The 19,175-nt window shown below is 42.4% G+C and overlaps 1 protein-coding gene across 1 annotated transcript in view; it reads left to right on the plus strand.

The window, feature by feature from the left end:
• The first annotated feature begins 1,290 nt into the window (after nucleotides 1–1,290).
• FBXW7 (F-box and WD repeat domain containing 7) overlaps nucleotides 1,291–19,175 on the plus strand; it is a 176,667-nt gene continuing 158,782 nt past the window's right edge. Inside the window, exon 1 of the mRNA XM_058024351.1 lies at nucleotides 1,291–1,372. The gene's annotated coding sequence lies outside the window, so the exon portion shown is untranslated. The remainder of the gene's footprint in view (nucleotides 1,373–19,175) is intronic.

Below are 19,175 nucleotides of genomic sequence, written 5' to 3' on the forward strand. Positions count from 1 at the left end.
CAGACAACCAGCAACATGACAAGAGGACAGTCTTAAGCTGCACCAGGGGACGTTTAGTTTGGACACCAGGAGGAATTTCTTCACAGAAAGGGCAGTTTGGAAAAGGGCTGTGCAGGGAGATGGTGGGGTCCCTGGAGGTGTTTAAGGAATGATTGGATGTGGCACTCACTGCTAGGTCTAGTTGACCATGGCGGTGTTCCATCATAAGTTGGACTCGATGAACTCAGGGGTCTTTTTCCAATCGAATTTATTCTGTGATTCCGTTATAGGCTCTTGTAAACAACTCTCGGTTTCACCTTAGGAGAGCAGGGATGGGGTAACCATCATTCCTGTCACCGTTGGCGGCGCCCGGAGCCCGACTGAGAAAGTGCTGCTGGGACAGGTGAGCCCCAGTTTCGGGAAGCACTAAGCGTGACCAGCACGTCCCACCGCCGGCTCCCGGACAAACCGAGCGGCGGCCGGGCACAGCGCAGCGCGCAGCGGGATCGCCCCGGCATCGGCCGTTCCCATGGCGGGAAAGGGCGGGCCGGGCGCGGGGCCGCCCCCTTGTCCCGGGCTGAACCGCGCGGCCGCGGCGGGACCTGCGCGGCTCCGCCCCGCCCGCCCTCGGCATCATCGCTCCGCGCCAGCGCCGGGGCGGGGCGGGCCCCGTTGCCGGGTTACCGCTGTCATCCGCCCGCGCCGCCGCCGCGCTCGCTCCCTCTCCCGCCCGCCCTCCCCGCCCCCTCCCGGCGCCGCAGGAAGCGAGCGGATCCCGGGGCGCTGCTGCCACCGCTGCCCCCACCGCGCCCGGCGTCCCCGGCCCGGCCCTGCCTCGCCGCCCAGCGCCCCGCGCCGCCGCTCCCCCCACATGCCGCAGAGCGGAGCGGTCGCGGCGCCGAGCCCCGCCGCCCGGCTGCCCCGCCGCGCCGCCCAGCTGGGGCCCTGACGGCCCCCCCGCCGCTGGAGCCGGGGCCCGGCGGCGCCCGCAGTGCATGAGAGGGAGAGCGGGGCGGGGGCCGCGGCCCGAGCCACTCGCCTCCCGGCCGGCGGCGGTGCGGGGACCGGCCCGGGGGGCGCCGAGGGGCGGCGAGGCGGTGGCTCCATGTGAGAGGAGGCGGCGGCGCACCTGATCCGCCGCCGGGACAGCCGCAGCCGGGGGGATTCCTCGAGGGCCGCCGGCCCGCAGCCCGCCCGGGGCGGGGGGGGGGGCTGGACCCGCCTGCCCCTTTGAAGTCACCCGGCCCCCGGCGGCAGCCCCGGGGCGGGGGGGGCAGCGGACCCCTTCCCGCCGGGGGAGGGGGGCTCCGCCTCGCCGCCCGCATCGCCCCGCCGGCGGGAAGGCGCGCCCGCCGCGAGCGGAGGGAGAGCCCAGCGGAGCCCGTCCCGAAAAGTGAGTGCGAGCGGGAGGAGCCGCCTCGGGAAGGGGCCGGGTGCCCCGGGGCGGGCGGGGGGCCGGGGGCCGGGGCGGGGGGCGCGGCGCCGGCGGCCGCCGTTTCCCATGCGGCTCACGTTGCCGGCCCCGCACGGTCTGCTGCCCCGCGGTCCGCGCGCCGCTCCCGCCCGCCGCAGGGACCGGGCGGGAAGGGGGTGCCCCGCCAGGGCCCCGGGGAGCGCCGAGCGCTCCTCCGCAAGTTGTGCCGCCCGCTTTGTGCCGGGAGCGGCGGCCCCCGCGAACAAAGGCGGCGGGCGGGCGGGCGGAGGGCTCGGACCCCTCCGTCCCGTCCCCGCCCGGGAGCCGAGCGGAACTGCCGCGGCGGAAAGTTGTGCAAGGTTGGGAGCGGAGCGCACGGCCGCAGTGCTGAGAGCCCCGAGGGTTTCAAACATCCCCCACCCCGCTCCCCCGTTTTCCTTCTTTTCTCTGTAGGTTGAGTGGCTCTCAACAGACCCCGCGGCTCCCTCCTGCTCGCTCATTTACATAACACTTGGGTGGAAAATGTAGCTCTTCTTTTCGCGGAAAAACGTTATTGAAGTGTTGCTTATTTTCCATGTAAAGTATTTTGAATGTGTTTTAAAAGCCAGGAGTGTAGAGTTGGCTCTTCCTGTTTATTGGAGTAGTTGCTGCTTCACGAGGCACGTGAGTGCTCTTGCTCTTACTCTAGACCTTACTCCGGGACTGGGGAAAAAAGGGTCTCGTTTGGGAATGGGGCTGTGTTTGCTTGGGTTCTGTTTTGCTTTGCTTTTTAGCATTTCCGCCCCGTGCATAATTTCCCGCTGAGCAAAAACTGTATCAAAACTTGAAGTCTTTTTATAGAGTATCTTAACTTTCTTTTAACTGAAGAAAACAACACCTCCGTAGCTTGTCGGGGAAGAAACAATTGTGTCTGCTAGTGTTAAATTGTACTATTTGGGTGTTAAAATTTATACAGCAATTTGTTACATATGAGGAGGATGTACTAAAAAATGAAGAGAGTAGGTTGAATGTCGTTTATTTGACGAGACAGTGTTCAGACAGAGATCCAGAAATTGTAACTCTAGTGTGGAAACTGCTGTCTGCATGAATCCTCTCCACATCTTCCTGGAAAGAGTCTAGAAAGACTTTGCAGGGGAAGGTTGTAGGGTTTGTCGGGCTTTTCATTAAAAGAAGAGCGTACAGCTTGTGGACATCCTGTGGGCCAGTTGCTAGGCGCCTGCTCTCCTGTGCTTTCTTTACCAGATGCGATTGAAAGCAGAGGAAAACAAAACATAGCAGAAAAGTACACAGTTGCTGAAATATATGGGTGTGAACAGAAGGCCATACTCCAGCATTCCAGCTATGGATGCTTGCTCTGTGCTTCAGTTTGTGCTACACTTTTGAGAGCACTTACTGCCTGTTACTCAGCTGTATACTTGTCTGTTCCTCTGAGGAGATAGCCTTTGAAAACTCAGGGGAAAAACTTGACATCAGTAGGAATTTTAAGGTAGGCAGGGCACCTGATCTTTCACAGTTTCATTTTGAGACCTAATTTGCTGAAGGTAAGAAGATTAATTTTCTTTAGTTTGAAGTATCTCCATATCTTAATCTTTCTGTCATCACTGTTGTTTTGAAAAGGGGTGTAAAGAAGTTGAACTCTTTATTTGGTTCATTTCTAGCTTTTCTTGATTGCTGAACTCAGTGGTTAGAAAAGGAAGTTGCATTCTCTTCAGGCCACAGTGTTAAGGAGATGGTCAGTTCTGTACTGCACTCAATATCTACAGGAGCAAAGTGACACTATGTCCTTTTTTCATGTGGTGATTACACTTGTTTTAAGGCACTTCCTAGTCCCAAACTTAAATCTGCCCTTTCTCCATCATCATCCAGTTATTAATGGCAGTCTGGTTCTGTATCTTGATGGCAATTATGCATTCTTGTTGATGTTTCAGGTTCATAAATATCTTCAAAAGATATATTTTTGATTTTTTTTGGTCAAGGTTTAGATTTTTCCTCCTACTGCAACTTCTATCTAATCAGTGTAGTAGGTTCTTTGTTCAAGCTGAATAATTTACTAATACAATGGTGCCTGTTTGGAAACATAAATGTTTATCAGAAAGTATGTGATTTTCATTTGTATTAACTGTTAGAAAAGCTTTTACAACAAATAACTTTTTAGATTAGGGAAAGAAATAATTTTTATCTTTGGACTTAGGCTGACAAATTAACTTTACTTCTCCTTATGTACGCATGTGATACTTTGCAAAAGTTTTGTTCATTACTTCAATGGAATTTATTGTCTCTGAAACAGTAAAAGAAAGGAATGGTGTGTGATGATTTAGGCCAGCAATGTTATTAAACAGAGAGGAATGCTACTCGTCTGTCTCTTTAAAGTAAACAGAATTTTTAAAATTTGGATGGTGTTTAATGAACATGTTTAATATTCTGAATCTTTTTGTGAAGAGCACATGCAATGGCTGTGTGTACATTACACTTGAAATGAAAGTAGCATAAAGACTTTATCTGCAGAGCTGCTTCAGCCGTGTCATATGTGGACTGTGTATGTCAGGTAATTCTAGAAAGACACGATAAACATTGTGTCAATTGCTCATGAAAATGCTCTCCCACAACAAGTATTGTGCTTTAGTCAATTTGTGGAAACTGATGGATGGTTCAGTACTGAAATGCTCTAAGTATTCACTGGATAGACAAAATCTATTTACTGCAATCACTACTATGGACATTAAGATAGTCTCTTGTAGCAAAGACTACCAGAGCAGTAGTTGTAGTCTCTGTAGCAAAGGCTACAAAGATTTTAGGTATTTGTCTCATGAAGACCTAGACCCACGTAAGCATGGAAGCTGACTTATTGTTGTTAAACTTCTTGATCTTTGTGGTGGTACAGCTGCTGGCTATTACACAGGCTCTTCTGGCTAAATCAGGCCAGGACAGTTTAGCCCAGAGCATGTCTGCAAAGGGCTGAAGGCAGCACTGGATGCTTACAGGTCCCAGTCCCAGAGCACCCTTGTGGCTGCTATCAGTGTGCACTTTAGGGCTGTGTCACTTCTGTGAGTTTGGCAGCCCTTGGTGGCTTCCTCTCTGGTGAACATGTTTGGTGGCTTTGAGGGAGGAATGGACAAGTCCTTCTTTTGAGGTGAATGGTTGTGAATAAACGTGTTGTGAGTGTATTGGGTACCTTCTTATTCCTATGTTAGGAGAGAGGAAGAATGTTAAATCCCTGTGCGTTCCTCACCTGTCACAGTTTTGTATTTAGTAAAAAATGAAAGGTGGTTCTCTGTCTTTCACTTTGTAAAGATTATTGGTGAAATAATAAAGTAATCAAATTTTGGCTACCTTCTCTGTTCAGCCAAAATCAATAAATAAATATAACAGCTTGATTAGGCTCTTAAACATTAAACTGCACATGTGCTTTTCTTCTTTGAGAGTTTTGCATATGCAAGATGTTTTTTGGCTGTAATGAATGTGAGAGGCATTGTGGCTCACTTGTGAGGGGGCATTTCTTGGGCAGGAAGAGAGAATGGGAGTAATTAAACTGTTGCAATGCTATGAATCCTACCTGGGTCTTTGCAGCAGTGGTTCTGGTTAGCTACTCAGTGTTTGTCCTGTATCAGTGCACACACTACAGTCATGTATTTTCTAATAGATCCTTGCTAGGCTTTTTTGCCAGTAATGTGGACATGATTTACATCTGTAATGTCAAGTACTTCAAAAGTAAGGAATGTCAGAGTAAAAGGAACTACTGCATTTAGTTTTGTTCATGCTCACTATGGCAAAAAATACGAGTTCATCTCCTCAAGACTGCTCATTTTTGCTAAATAGACAGATCTGTGTAATTCAGGAACTCTTCTCTATTTTGTTTTCTCAGTGTTCTCTGGAACAATTGCAGTTATTTTTACAAGGGTGAAACAATGCATTTTTTTCTATAATGTCATGCCTAACCTACCAGCAGACATCTTTTCATTTGCTGGGGCAATTGAAGATGTTACCATCAGCTAGAGGATACCACACCCACAGCTGGTTGGAAAGAGGAGGTGTGTGAAATATTGTCCAAAACTAGCTTGCTTAGTTCAGGTAAGCTTTGCCTGAGTCTTGAGCTGAGACAGTGGGCTTTGCTTTGTGCTGGAGGATGAAGTGTTGGTGTGTACTGTTTTGGTGTGCCAGAAGTGTGCCACCAAAACTTCTTTTCCCAATCCAAATCCCTTCAACATGATTGGCAATGGCTGTGGCACCAGGAACTAGTAGAATTTGTCTAGTTTTCTAACCAAACACAAATATGGCCATAAAATAGAGAAGCGTGGCATGTTTTAATTAAGATATAAAACAAACAGAGAAAAAACCCCCAACTAAATAAAAAAGTATGTGCTGTTTTCAGTTTTGGCTGTAATTTAGAGTTATACCAGTATGACACATTTTGCAATGGTATTTACCTCAGCTTATATTGAAAAAAAAAAGAAAACCAGTTTCCCTTTAATACTCTCATAAAAGGTCGAGTGATGTTTGGATTTTTGTAATCCAAATACATTGTTATGAAACTGATTAATATATTGATGTACCTTAGATGTTTTGTGGGCAGGGGTCATTGGGATATGGAGGGGAAAGGAAAGGGTTTCTTGAAATTGCTTGGTCTCCAAGCTCCCATATCAGAGAAGCCTCTTGTGGGTAGAACCTGCTAAGCTGGCCCAGGTGAGTCCAGTTTGTCTTGTGACCTGAGACTGGATGGCTCTTACAGCAGAGGGACAGCTCTGAGGTAATTAAGTAATGCTTCCTGTTCAAAGGCTGGCTATTCAGAGTTGTCCAAAACGTGGATGTTGTGAAATGCTTTTTTGCTTGAAAACCTTTCAGTGGTGCGGATGGTGTGACCTGCCTGATGCTGCTCTGGAGAAGCAGCACTGGGAAGTCTGTGAACTCTTCAGCATGGGCAGGCTGAGACAAAGTGCACTTGAGAGGGCAGGGCATACTGCTGAACACTTTCTAAGCACGAGCTCTGCCTCCTTACCAGGCAGGAGGGCTGCCCTAGGTGGGGCTGAGAGGCAGGCACATGCTGTGGTGAGACCTGGCCTTGTGCAGCTGGAGCTGTGGCGAGTGGGAGGTTAGAGCACGGTTGCAATGGAGTTGCAATAATTTCCTCTTAAACTCCTCGTAAACCTCAATCAATGAATCTCACCACTCCAGTATCCTAGGTTGTAATAATAGATTAAATATTTTCCCTGCCAGTTCTCCCTCTTTACACATGGGTCTCTCTTTGAAAATAAAAAAATCTGATCTGATTCTGGGATAGTTGTTGTACTTGTTCCTATGTACCCTTCTCCTGTTCCTCAATTTCTTGGTCCGATGTCAGAGCTTGTTGTTCTCCCTCTTCAGCACTTCATCCTTAAGAAATGTTGCTCTGGATGGCTTGGATGTGGGAGGTAACCTTTACATGATACAGGTTTATAGAGACTTCCCCTGTGTGTTTCTTGGTGGGTTTATCAAAGAACAAACCCACTTAAGGTGGGTTTATCAAAGAACTTAAGGTGGTGGAGACTCAATTGAACATGAAGTTTTGTTGGGGCCTTTTGATAGACTGAAGGATTCCTTAATTCGGTCATGCAGAGTCAGACCTCCTCAGCTGTGGCTTTGTGTTCGTGTAGGTTGTGGCAACTGCTGTGAATTTCAGGACAGGAGCTGCAAATCCTGGGTGTGTGTTGTTGACAGTATCTACTTAAACTCTGCCCTCTTTGACCGTCATAATGTCCTTACTGCACACATTAGCCCTGTGTTCTCACAGATGCTGGTGGATACTTTTGGAGCACGTGCTTTTCAGGATAAAGTCTACCACGTTTTCTTAAGGGTGAAACTTTACATTTAGATCTGCTGTAACATGCAGGACCTGCCTATGCTTATAGGGAGTTAGTTTGCTGTATTGCAAAATTGCATACAAAATTGCATACTGTCTTTATGTAAAATATATGATGTGTCTTATAGGATGGAATGTGTGTCTGTATATATCTGCAGGAATGACAGTAGTCACAGGGAATTCAGAACTGAACAGGCTACTTCAGGACAAGCTACTTGTCTTACTAAATGACTAACAAGCCCAAAGCATCATAAGCCAATGGGGAAGAAAAGGTTTCAAGCTTTTCCTCAAGTTCCCTTTTTAGGAGGGTAAGCTGCTCAGTGTGTTCCCTGACAAGTGTAAGCCTTTTCAGCATTGTAGCATACGTCATGCTTGAGAAGTTGCTCACTAACTATTGCAGTAGCTGCAAAATCTAGCATTTCTTTGCTAGACCTGACAGTAGTGGGTATTTTGCTTTTGCTAACTTCTTCATTGCCTAATAAGGCTTTAGAATATACTAGAGAATATTTTCTTTAGTGTTCAAGGCTGTAACCATTAAATAATAACCAAAAAAACCAGCTATGGATTCAGACTTCTGTGAGGAAATGTTACTCATCTTTTGTGGCAAGTGTGACCCCACATAGCTTGGCATAGTGCTGAATCTCTGTTGAAAACAGGATGTCTTCACCTTTGCTTCACCATTGTCTATGTCTTTGCTCAGCTGTGTTAGTTGTGGTCCTGAGCTCAGGCCAGTAAACCTGCAGTTTGCTGGGAGTATCTCCTGCTGTTTATATCTTGTCATTTTGTTTTAGTTCATACTCAGAGCAGGAGATGATCTAGCACAACAGAAAAGGGTCCTGAAACTGTGATACTGGAGATACCCTTGTCTAAGTTATTTTAAATGTTTGTTTCTGAGCTCCGCTGTGGCAGTTTCATCTGCTGTTGCCAGAGCTGATGAGTGTGTCTGCAGATCTGTGGCATTTCTCTGAGTGGGTGGGTGGATCACTGCAATGACAGGTAACTTTTTTTTCTTTACTACAGAGTACAGTAGTGACAGTTTTTATGGATCTTGAGGGCTAATCTTCAGCATCCTTTAAAGCATGCTAAGGCAGAGTTGCTGTGGTTTTCAGTGGGTTTTTTTTTTGGTTTTTTTTTTGGTCAGGAAATGTTTCTTTCTCCACATACCTAAGTAGCAGTCCCTATTTGATATTTCAGCAAGAATGAGTTTGAAAGAATGGATTTTTATGGGGCACTGTGTTTGGGGATTGCTTTTCTCCTAACTTGCTATTTGCTGCAAGAGTTGACAGGGAGGGAGACAGTGATCAAACCTGCAATGCTTTCCCCACCTGGCCTGTATTTAAACTTGTCTGTGTAGCCAAGGTGGGGCAGACATGACCCTTATGACGAGCCTCTGCTGGAAGGGGGCAGTTAAATCCCTCTGCTTTCATGGTGTGTTAGTTATCTGTGGCAGCAGGTGCATTCTGGCTGTGCTGTTGGCAGTCTGGGTAAGAGCTACACTTGGTCACTGCTTGATTCCCAGCCTGCTGGACTTTGTGCTGTCCTGCACTTGCTCCCCTCTACCAACTGTGTGGTGCACAGCCCTGAACAGCCACTTGGTGTTTATGAAATGTGTCAAGGGTAGCATGCAGGCTTTGGTAGCCCCTGAGTAATAAGGTAGTAATGCTAACTATGTTTTGACATTGTGTCTAGAGGAGAGTGATTATATGTGTGAAAGAAATCCTACCAATAGTATCTTAGGTGGGCTCTGATACACAGGTGGCTGAACTTTACATTTTGCAATGTTATAGTACAAAAGTAACAGAAGTGTTTCTGTTAATAACCTTGATTATCTCCATAATGGCTTCTTCCTTAGGTTGTCCAGATGTTTAACCTAAATTTGAAAGTTTAACATAGCTGAATGCACTATAGCTAGAACATTTCTTAGACATGGCTTGCTGTAGCAAAACAACTTTGACATGCACAGTTACATTTAGTTTGTTTCCAGGACATCCTGTATTTTCATCTCATCTTCGAGGTCAGGCTGAATGGGGCTTTGAAAAACCTGGTATAGGGGAAGGTGTCCCTGCCCATGGCAAAAAGGTTGGAATTACATGACCTTTAAGGTCCCTTCCCACCCAAACCATTCTCTGATTCTGTGATTTCAGGATTTCAGGCTGTGTATTGTATTCCCAGCTTTATAGCTTATTGCTATGGTGAATCTGTTGTTATTTGTGCTTTGAACACTTTGAAATCAAGTAATTCCTGATGTGCTACAGCAAAGTAGTGGGCTGATAGTGGAATAATTGAGGGTCGAACTTCAGCTCTGCCATTACTGACATTTGGCCTGGTGGGAGCAGTAGATAACGCTCGGTGTGACTCAGGAGCACAGGCAGGAGTTCTGTTTGAAGAGCAGAGGTGGGTGGTGTCCCCTGTCATGGGGTGGGTGTGTGGCTGTCTAGTGAGGGGAGCTGCATGCTGGGGTGGCTGCCTGCCTATGTAGGAGGTATGTACAGTCATCCTGCTCAGCTTGTGGCTGTTTACACGGGCTGTGGGAACCTTTCAAAGGGGTGCTGGGAACGACTGGAAAAACAAAAGCTTGTTTAGTGGCACAAAAGAAATGTTAACGTTTTGGTCCTTCTCATTCCTTTTGTTTGTTTACACTGCATAGTGGTGGGAACAAAATTGATTGCGTAGGTTAGGCATGACCTAGCAAAGATTAAAAAGGAGAAACTCATCATTAGACATTTCACCTGTCCTTCATAAAATAATTTCAAACATCACAAAGGTTGAAATGTTATATTCACTTGTCCTTAACGGGGTCGTCATTTCATATTGTATTTGACTTGCTTAGTTGCTGCTGTAAGGAATGGCTCCCAACAGCTTCTCCTGCCCATATCTCTTCCTGCACTAGCTGTAGGTTTAATCTAAATTTTTATTAAGATTATTCAGATTAATTTTGTGCTGTTGGTTTTCTATAATTTAAGTTCCCTGAATTTAAGTGAGAAGGGAACTAAAAAGCAAATTGAGTTGGCTCAGTGTGACACGGAATGTGCTTTAGAGCTGGCACGGGGGATGCACAGCTGGCAGTGAATCCTTTGGGCACTCCCTGGCCATTAGATCAGCTTAACTGTGCCCTGAAACCTCATGGCTGTGGTTTGATGATCTGCTGAAACCAGTGTGGAGCAAGTGCTATAACCAAAAGGGCTGATCTTGTTCCTCCTGTCCCTTCTTTGCTTTTGTGGTTGTGCTGTCCACTTCTGAAATCCAGCTATTTGTGAACCAACATGAGTGCTACTCTTGCCTGACTTCTTAGCCTTTTCAGTAAGGAGAGAGTGGTATTGACCCTTTTAACAGCAAGACAAATTTAAGTGATTTGAAAGTGTTTACAATCCTTGTACTAAACTTCAAAAGTATTGTCATATGTATCATGCTGTAAACTATATGCATGATATAAACCACCTTCAGCACTACTGCCAATTCAGCCTTTAAAATAGAGCATGTGCTTGATCTTCAAAGGTTTTTCCCTCGAGTTCTCTTCATATCACAGTCATAAGCATGCCAATCTGGACAAATAATCCTTTTATTCAGTAGAGCTACATTTAACACAGTGATCAAAGCTGCAATGTACAGAAATATTAGTATTCAAATCTGTAAAACACAAGGGAAACAAATTGTTCTGTGAGCAGCGGAGCTAACAAAACCTAGTTTCCTGTGGATTTGTGTCCTCTGTCTGCTGCTGTATCCCATCACTGCAGTAACAGTCCTGATTACTGTCCTGTTATCTCCTGTGACCTCCCTTATCACAACATGTCAGATCCTGCACCACTCCCCATATAACCTACCTGCTAGCTGGGGTAGAGGCAGCTGTGCTGTTGGCAGAGCTGTGCAGAGCTGTGCTTGGTGGCTGCTACCAAAGGGGGGAAAAATTTACATTCAAGAATTCTACTGATTGTGAAGCTGAGAGTTTAACTTTTGTTCTGTTCTTTCTGCCTATCAGTTGCCATCTCCAGAAAAGCAGTGGGATTTCGTTATAAGGTGTATGTATCTTTCTTCTCAGAATCACTTTTCACAAAGATGTATTGTGGCACTGGAATGTATAAGCTTCAAGTAGTTCTGTTCTTTACGTTATTTGTGATGCTTTAACCCTGGTTTAGTTGAATGTATTATTTTTGTTATAAAAATCCAGTTAAACTCAAGGTTCTTAGTATTTTTTTTCCTATACCTTTTCCTTTATATTCTTCTGCATCTCTCAGTTACAATCAACATACCCAAACTTTCTGATGGTTTTTGTCTTCCCCTTTAAGATGCCTGTTACTAAATGTCACCTTTTTAACATTTAGTTTAACTACATTTCAAACCATTTTTATGCCTGCCTAGAAGTGCTGTACATTTACAGAGTGCCTATTTAAAATGCTGCATTCAGCTTGTAATGTACCAATTATAATATTCTCCAAAATATTTAATGCACATCCTAATTTTTTCTTTTACTGAGTGTTATTCTTCTTTGGACTATCAAGAGTCAACATATTTCTTTCTGAATTTGTTCTTAAGGTCCAGGAAATTGGTGAGTAAAAAATTCCCCTGGACACACAATGCCTTGATTACTGATAATTAAGTGTTTTCTTTGTCTGTCATGTATTTTCCATTTTATCCAGCTTGGTTAGACGACATGAAATGCCTAAGGTTCCTTCTCATATCTTAACCTTAATAGCTTTTATGTGAATGAGTTTTGCCACCTTTTGCTTTCTGTACCATTAGGGAATACGTGTTGCAGTTCTAGTGAAGAACTGTGGCCTTCTGCTGTTAACCCTTATCTGCAAATTAACAGACCACTTACTGCTTTTTCTTTTGATGCTTTACTGCTGGCATCTAAACACAAATGTTTTCCCCTAACACCAATATTAATTTTACTTAATGGCCTCTTGAGACTTTGAGGGAGGTTTTTCAAAAGTCTTTCTTTCAGCAATTTCTCCCTAGTTCACTCTTGTTATTATAAAATTCTACTACCCTAAAAAAGAATGGTTTCCTTTCCAGAAACCATGCTGTGTAAATTCTCTGGTATTAACCTGCATATGTTTTACAATTGTTTTCTCCAAACAATTGTTTCAGCTAGCTTGCTATGCACGAATAGCTTATTTGTTTGTTACACATTAAATCATATATACTGGCTCTTTCAAATGTAGGTAAGTACTGTGTTTTCTCACATTCTAATACTAGGTATTTTTAGTAGGAGGTGAATGTAATTTTTTATTATTTATAATTATTTTTTCTCTTGTTCCTGTGGAACCACTCAATTCTGATTTCTGCTAATAAAATGAGAAAATGCAAAAGAACCATGTTTTCTCTGAGGTGTTGGTGGTTTAGGTTTGTTAGCTCTGTTCTACTCCCCAGATTGTGTAGTGGAGTGGTGGCAGCTTGAGAGAACTTATGTGCTCAAGTAGTCTTACACTTTGAGGGCATTGTCTAGGAGATCTTGAATTCGGGTGGCAGAGACACTGTGAGATGTGCAGTGAAAAGGGAACAAACAGGCTACAGAGGTCTTCCTAATTAGTGAACAGCCTGATGTCTGTGACATATTCTTCCATTTGTTTGTTTTCAGGAGGGAAAACAACCTGCAAATAAACCCAAAGTGAGTAATTTAGCTTTTCTCTGGAGAAAAATGTCAGCTGGTACTGTTCAGTAGCAGAACCACTCTGTTGTCCAGTAAATGCTTGCAGAGACACAGTGTCTAGGAGGCAAAACCACGAAACTGTTGTAGGTGTTTTAGTGGAGAATAATCAGTAATGTTATTCCAACAGAAATACAATTTTGTAACTAATATTTTGAGTGAAAGGTCAAGCTCATTAAAATATTTGAGTGTAATATCTTCTATCAAGATGGCAGTTTTGGGAGAGACATCCAAAAGTTAAAATACTTCTATATTTTTATTGAAATGTTCTGTTTTAAAATGTGTTTAATAAATAGTTTTAAGTGTATTCTAGAAAAATTGACCCACTGGTTCACACTGGCACGTGTTCTTTCTAGCCTAGTATTCTGTATCTGATAGCCATAAAAGAGAAAATCTTGTCCAGGAACCCAGAAATTCCCTAATTCTTTGCATGACCCATCTCAAAAAAATGTGTAAGTGGATTCATGTGGAACATTGAGAACAAGACCAATTTTAGATTATTTTCATTTCGCACTTGTTCTCCAGCTACTTTCAGTTATGGAATCTCTGAGCCAGAAGTTATTTCTGTTTATTCAGAAATTCTTAAATGATTTCTCTTCTGAGAACCTGTATAATTTCTTCTTGAACCCTTGTAAATTTTTCTGGTCCATTGCATCCTTTTGCAACAAATCCCACAGATCTGCTGGCCGTTGCCTGAAGAGTCACTCATGTTTTGAAGGTGGCTTCTCCTCCCTTCCTGGGGTGCTGCCTCCCGTTCGTGGTGCAGGGGGCAATGAACAACTACTGTTCTTTGCCTTTCATGTCACTTGCCTCTGGCATAGTCCCTGGAAATGGGGATCTCTGTTCCTAAAGAGACCATTTTTTCAGGTCACGGTTCTTCTATATTTAAGCACTTTTTGCTGTAAGAGTTCACCTCTGTAAGATGACAGATGCTGCTTTACTACGTGATTTTTCTTGTGGAAATGTGGAGGTGCTGTTTGGGTACCAGTGCTTACTGACATTTCGTCATTGGAGTCAACCATACAAAGGTGGCAACTGCAGCTGAAATTTAGGCTATACTGGGGGCATGTTTGCTAAAGAATTGCTTGAAAATTGCCTGTGAAAATGATGGGTACTCAAGTAAGGATGAGGAATTCTCATTTGTGTCTCCAGGAAATGGCAATTCCTGTATAGTTGTTCCTGTGGTTGTCTTTTAATGTGGTTAGAACATCAGCTTAACAACTCTGAAATTTTGCTCTGTTGATGTTATGGATCATGAAAAACGTATATAATCACTAGGATCTATCTGAAATGATAACTAGCAAGTTTCTCATGTTAGCATTACAACTGCTGCAACCAGGCAGAGCAAACAAAAATTCTGCTCTTTTAATTGAAGTTTTCTTTTTGGTCTGTGGTGTTAAAAGCACATTTTGAACTTCAATTTTATTGTCATTCCATGTAAGTACTTTTGTGAAGTAAAGTAAATTTAATCCTTATTGGTTTTCTATATGACTCTAAAGCCTTTATTTAACTAGCTGATTTGTAGATCTATATGAATAGATTGTGTTTAAGAATAAGAATCTATAAGAATAGATTATAGAGTCCTATAAATATATACATTTAAAGAACATATTATTTATAGAAATATATAGAAAGGTTCTGCAAGCTACATCTTGAGGTGTTAAGGTGTTAAAGGCATGTAACTTAGAGTGTTTGCTTAAAATACTAGTTATTATTTAAGTTACCTAAGTAATTTATATGATCACCATAGGCTTTTAAATATTTTTTACATTTTTTAAAATGTTAAATTGATTGCTATAATGGAGGAAAAATCTAAAGATTCTTGTGAAGTATTTTAACTCAATGGTTAATTTTCTGTTGCCACTAGTGATAGACTATTATATTGGCTCTTCTGGAATACAGGTGAAGATAAGCTAAATACCATCTAGGTCTGATGCTGCAGTCACTGGAGTGTACACTTAGATTTGGCCATAAGAGTGCCTCTAGAAAGCTGTGCACTTCCATAATGTTTGCTGCATCAGTAGCTACAAATGTAAATTTGTCAAACTTCTTAGTCATGTACTTTTGTTGCCTCAGAAAAGAACTAATTGTCAGTTTTCCATTGATAAAAAGTCATTAGTCTAAGCTTCTGTTTATTTACTTACAAGAGCAAGAAGTTAATCTCTGAAGAGTGGGACTTTTCAAGTATGCTTAAGTCATTTAGGAACATAAATTCCACTGCCTTTGTACTGTGAGAGGAGTAGGATTGAACTGAAGGAGAGGATTAATTTTGGAAGTTAAGCAAACTGAAAAGTGCACTTGATCACAACTATCAGGCAGTGTATTGTGTTCTTGATTGATTCTTGTATGAATCTTCTCAGCCTAAGTGAATATTAGACTGTAGAATTGTTGGAAGACCTGATCAGGTATGGGCAGGGAGAGTTAGCAAAGTTGACTTCAGGACTTAAATAGGAAAATATTAAAATAATAAATTACTTCTAATTGCAGTTTGAAAGTTATATCATCCTCTCTCAAAGAGAACGAGAGAAAAGCATTGTGTAACTCTTTAAAATCAGTGTCTTTGCAATAGTTATTGTCCTGCTGTTTTCTTTGCTAGCACACAGTGGTGCAAAAGTAGACAAAAGGCTCCAAAGTCCAAAAAAGCTTTAAGTGAAAACCTTTAAAGATGGTCAAAACTTTGCAATTAAATGAAATGATGTGTTGCTTTTTGCTATGAATTTTAATGGTCGTTTGTTTGCCTCTTGACTACTCACTGATTAACTATTTGTTTGGCAGGAACCAGGAAGTCTGCAAAACTTGTTGTATGACTTGTTTCAGCTATCAGTTGTTTTTCTGTGCCTTATCAGGCTGCTTGACAACTGTTTAATTGAAAAGTTTCACATGCTATTGAAGTGTTATTGTTAGAATAAGCACTTAATTCCAGAAGGAGGATATAATCTCATGGCTTGATAGTGAGAGTCACAGTGTAGAGGGAGGGATGCTATCTCTGTCCTAGATAGCAGACTTGTTTATTTTATAAATAAAGATTATATTTTCTGAATAGCAAAGGATAGAACTTTGGCTGATTGTACATATCTCTGAGTAGGGACAAATATTTTACTGTCATTCTGTTACAAGAACTTTCACTGAGAATTCAAATGCTGTATCCAGTGTAACAAATGGGAATCTTGTTCTGGAGGAGTTGCAGTAATAAGGATGAAACTTTTTCTTTGCTTGGGTTCTTGTGCATATAAAAAAATCCAACAGTTGCAGTGTACTTGCCGAAAAGAGGCAGCTGAGAAATGGCAGCAAAAGAATGGCTTCAGATTGCTTTTAGAAAAGGGGTGTTTCACTGTTAAATATGAGTAAGAGAACATATACTTTTTGCCCTCACATAATGTGTTAACACGTTATGCAGCTTTGATACTTTTATATTGCTGCTAATATTGCAGCAAATTGTCTTTTGTGGGTTTTAAACATAAAAATTTAGAGGAAATACCTGCCTGGCCTTTTTTGTCTAGCTGATGGTAATTAGATGAAAAATGGCTTTTTTTTCCCCTTCCTTTTTGGTGGCCTAGTCTGTAATCACATAATAATGGAGCTGCCTGTTAACAAAGCAAGTCTAGAAATTATGAGTAAGGAAGGAGACTTAATTTTAATGCTTTCAAGGATTGCTGGTATAGTGCAGCTAAAGTCAAGGCAAAAATGCTGATGTTGTTTGGAGGAAGTTTGTGGCCATTGTCCTCCTGTTAGTGCTGGTTATTGAGAGCAGCTACAGTCCCACTCCAGACAGCAGCACTAAGTGCTGGGGACTCAGGCACAGACTTTGTTTCACTTTAGTTGAAAGCAATGGACATGAGTGCTAACAGCACTTTTGATCTGTGCTAACTACAGCTCTTCTCATTTTTGTTTGTCAAATCCAAACAAATCTTTGGGTCCAAGCTGAGTGTGGCCATTGAATGGTTTTGTTCTTGTTGTATATAGTTGTGGTGGTCACAAGTACAGGTTGTCAGTGTTGCACAGGAAACTTTACATAATGCATTAATATGATGGATTTCAGCTCTTGTCAGGGGGGATCTCTTCACCAAAAGCCCCTAAATGTTTCTGATGATAAATAGGCAGGAAAGTTTGTGTCACACTGGCTGTGCTTTGAAAAGTCAACATGAAGGTATTTTACTATCAGTTTAAGGAAGTGGAGAAGTTAACAGATTTTAGAACTTCTGAGTTGGTGATTTTTAAGAAAGCTTAGTTAAATGCATTCTATGAGGTTTCTGATGTTTCATAGACTAACAAAAGGTTGCTTTATTAGTAGCTTTAATGAACAAATCGCTTTATTGGCTTAGACATACTGGTTGCTTTGTCGGTCTAAACAGCTATGGGTTCTTGTTTCAATTCACCATTGTGCTGGAGTAGAGAAGTGATAGCCATTGACCTTCTGTTAAAGCACAATAAAAAGTTTTTTGTGAAGAAGGAAAGTGTGCAGGGAAAAGAGCAATGCAGTGCTGTGTCTTGAGTTCAGCAATGTAAAAATCAAGATACCATGTACCTCTGCTGCCTTTTTTACTAGGTGGCTCAGTGTAGTGAACCACCTGAAAGAAGAAAAGACAGGACTGACTTTCTGAAGGCTGTTTTTCATGGAACCTCTGTGTAAAGAAAGAAGATATTTATGTCCTAACTGTAAGGAAACATATTAAGCAGGTACTTATTCACTTCTGAATGGAAAGTGTACTAGTCTTCAAAAAAATTCTGGTTTTACTATTGATTGTCTGATTTCTTTATTGTTTTATTAAGTGATTAACACAGATGACTTAACCATAGCCTTTACTGAATTAAGTGACCTTATTTTATTTCTTGAATTACTTCCTAAGAACTTATTTAAATGAGGAAAGAGCTTTATTTTTTTCTCCTGGCTGTATGCTTAAGATGCAGAAGAAATTTCTTAGATGCAGTAGACTTTTGTTAGTGATAAGCAGCTCTTAGAGTTGATGTCTGTGTAGTGAAAGGTTGCTTTCAGGTGGGATGACATTGCAGTCATTTTTGTAGTTATCAGCTTGCTGTAAAAACTTATCATATTGCTTGTTAAAGATGAGCATCCTCCTGTAATTAGAATAATAGTGTTGCAGTAGAAGTGGGGGATTCAGATTTGCCAAATGTATTTACATTATATAACACATGAAGTTATAATCATGATTAAAAGGATTAGGGACTTTCTCTCTAATGAAAGCCCTGTATGAAACCAATTTATCATTCTCTGTAAATACTTCTTTATTAGGGATGGGGCAGTACAGTGCAGCATGGATGTTCTGTAGCTGGCTGGTAATTTGCAGATTGGTAATTGTTTGGTGGGAGCAGCTGCTGGAATATACTTTGCACTTTAGTTACACTCTTGAGTTTTGTTGTAGGTATTGTGTTGTATGCTTGGTGTTTATGGTTGAGTCTAGTTTATAGTGGTCACTCTATTTGTAATACCGATAAAGTATATGAATTATTTTTTTTTTCTCATGAAGCAGTTTTGTACCCTGATTCCTCAGGAAAAACAAGTTTTCCCTGCAACAATTTGTGGGGAATTACGACAAGCAGTGAAACTGCCCATGCATAAATTTATCTAGATTTCATTTTTGAGATGGTTGTTGCTATAAACTTGTGTCTGAGATTAGGAATGAGATTGGGTGAGTTTGCATGACAACATGTTGAGGAGAAGCAGCCACACTGAGTGAGTGTTCAAGTGTGCCTTGCTGATCCTGGTCAGAGGGGACCTGGGTTGCCATCGTGTTCTGGTTAACAGCTATAGCTCAATAGTTCTGTTTACAGGAAGCACCTTTGGGCTTTCTTTAGTTTCCTTCTGAATCCTATAGCATCAAAATGTCATTAATGTAGAATTTGCATGGAGGAAACTTACAGCAGGAAAAAAAGCACATTTTTTCATTTCCCCTCCCTATGAAGAGCTGGGTAGGATATGTGATTGTCACTGTATGCAGTTTCCTCTTGCCTGGCTCTTCTGGTTACTGCCTTCCCTGCTTTTCCTCCTTCTTTCTGGTCTTTCAGCATGTGCTCAAGGTTTGTTTTGCTCTCTTGCAGTTTTGCTGCTATCTCCCTATCTTCTTTTGGCTGCAGTTTTTTTCCTCTACCCCTTTTCTTGTCCAGTTTTGCCCTCCTATCCTTGTTTTACATTTTAATGTTGAAGTAGTTTTGTACCTCTTCAAAATAAGTGTTTTTCCTTTGTGAGCATAAAAATTAGTTGAGTCAGCCCTGATTTTTAAAGAAGCTACCCCCTCCACAGGTTGTGTTAGCACCCACTTCTGCCAGCTGCTCAACTATGTTCC

Source organism: Melospiza georgiana, chromosome 5, assembly GCF_028018845.1.
Source record: "Melospiza georgiana isolate bMelGeo1 chromosome 5, bMelGeo1.pri, whole genome shotgun sequence".
Lineage (NCBI taxonomy): Eukaryota > Metazoa > Chordata > Aves > Passeriformes > Passerellidae > Melospiza > Melospiza georgiana.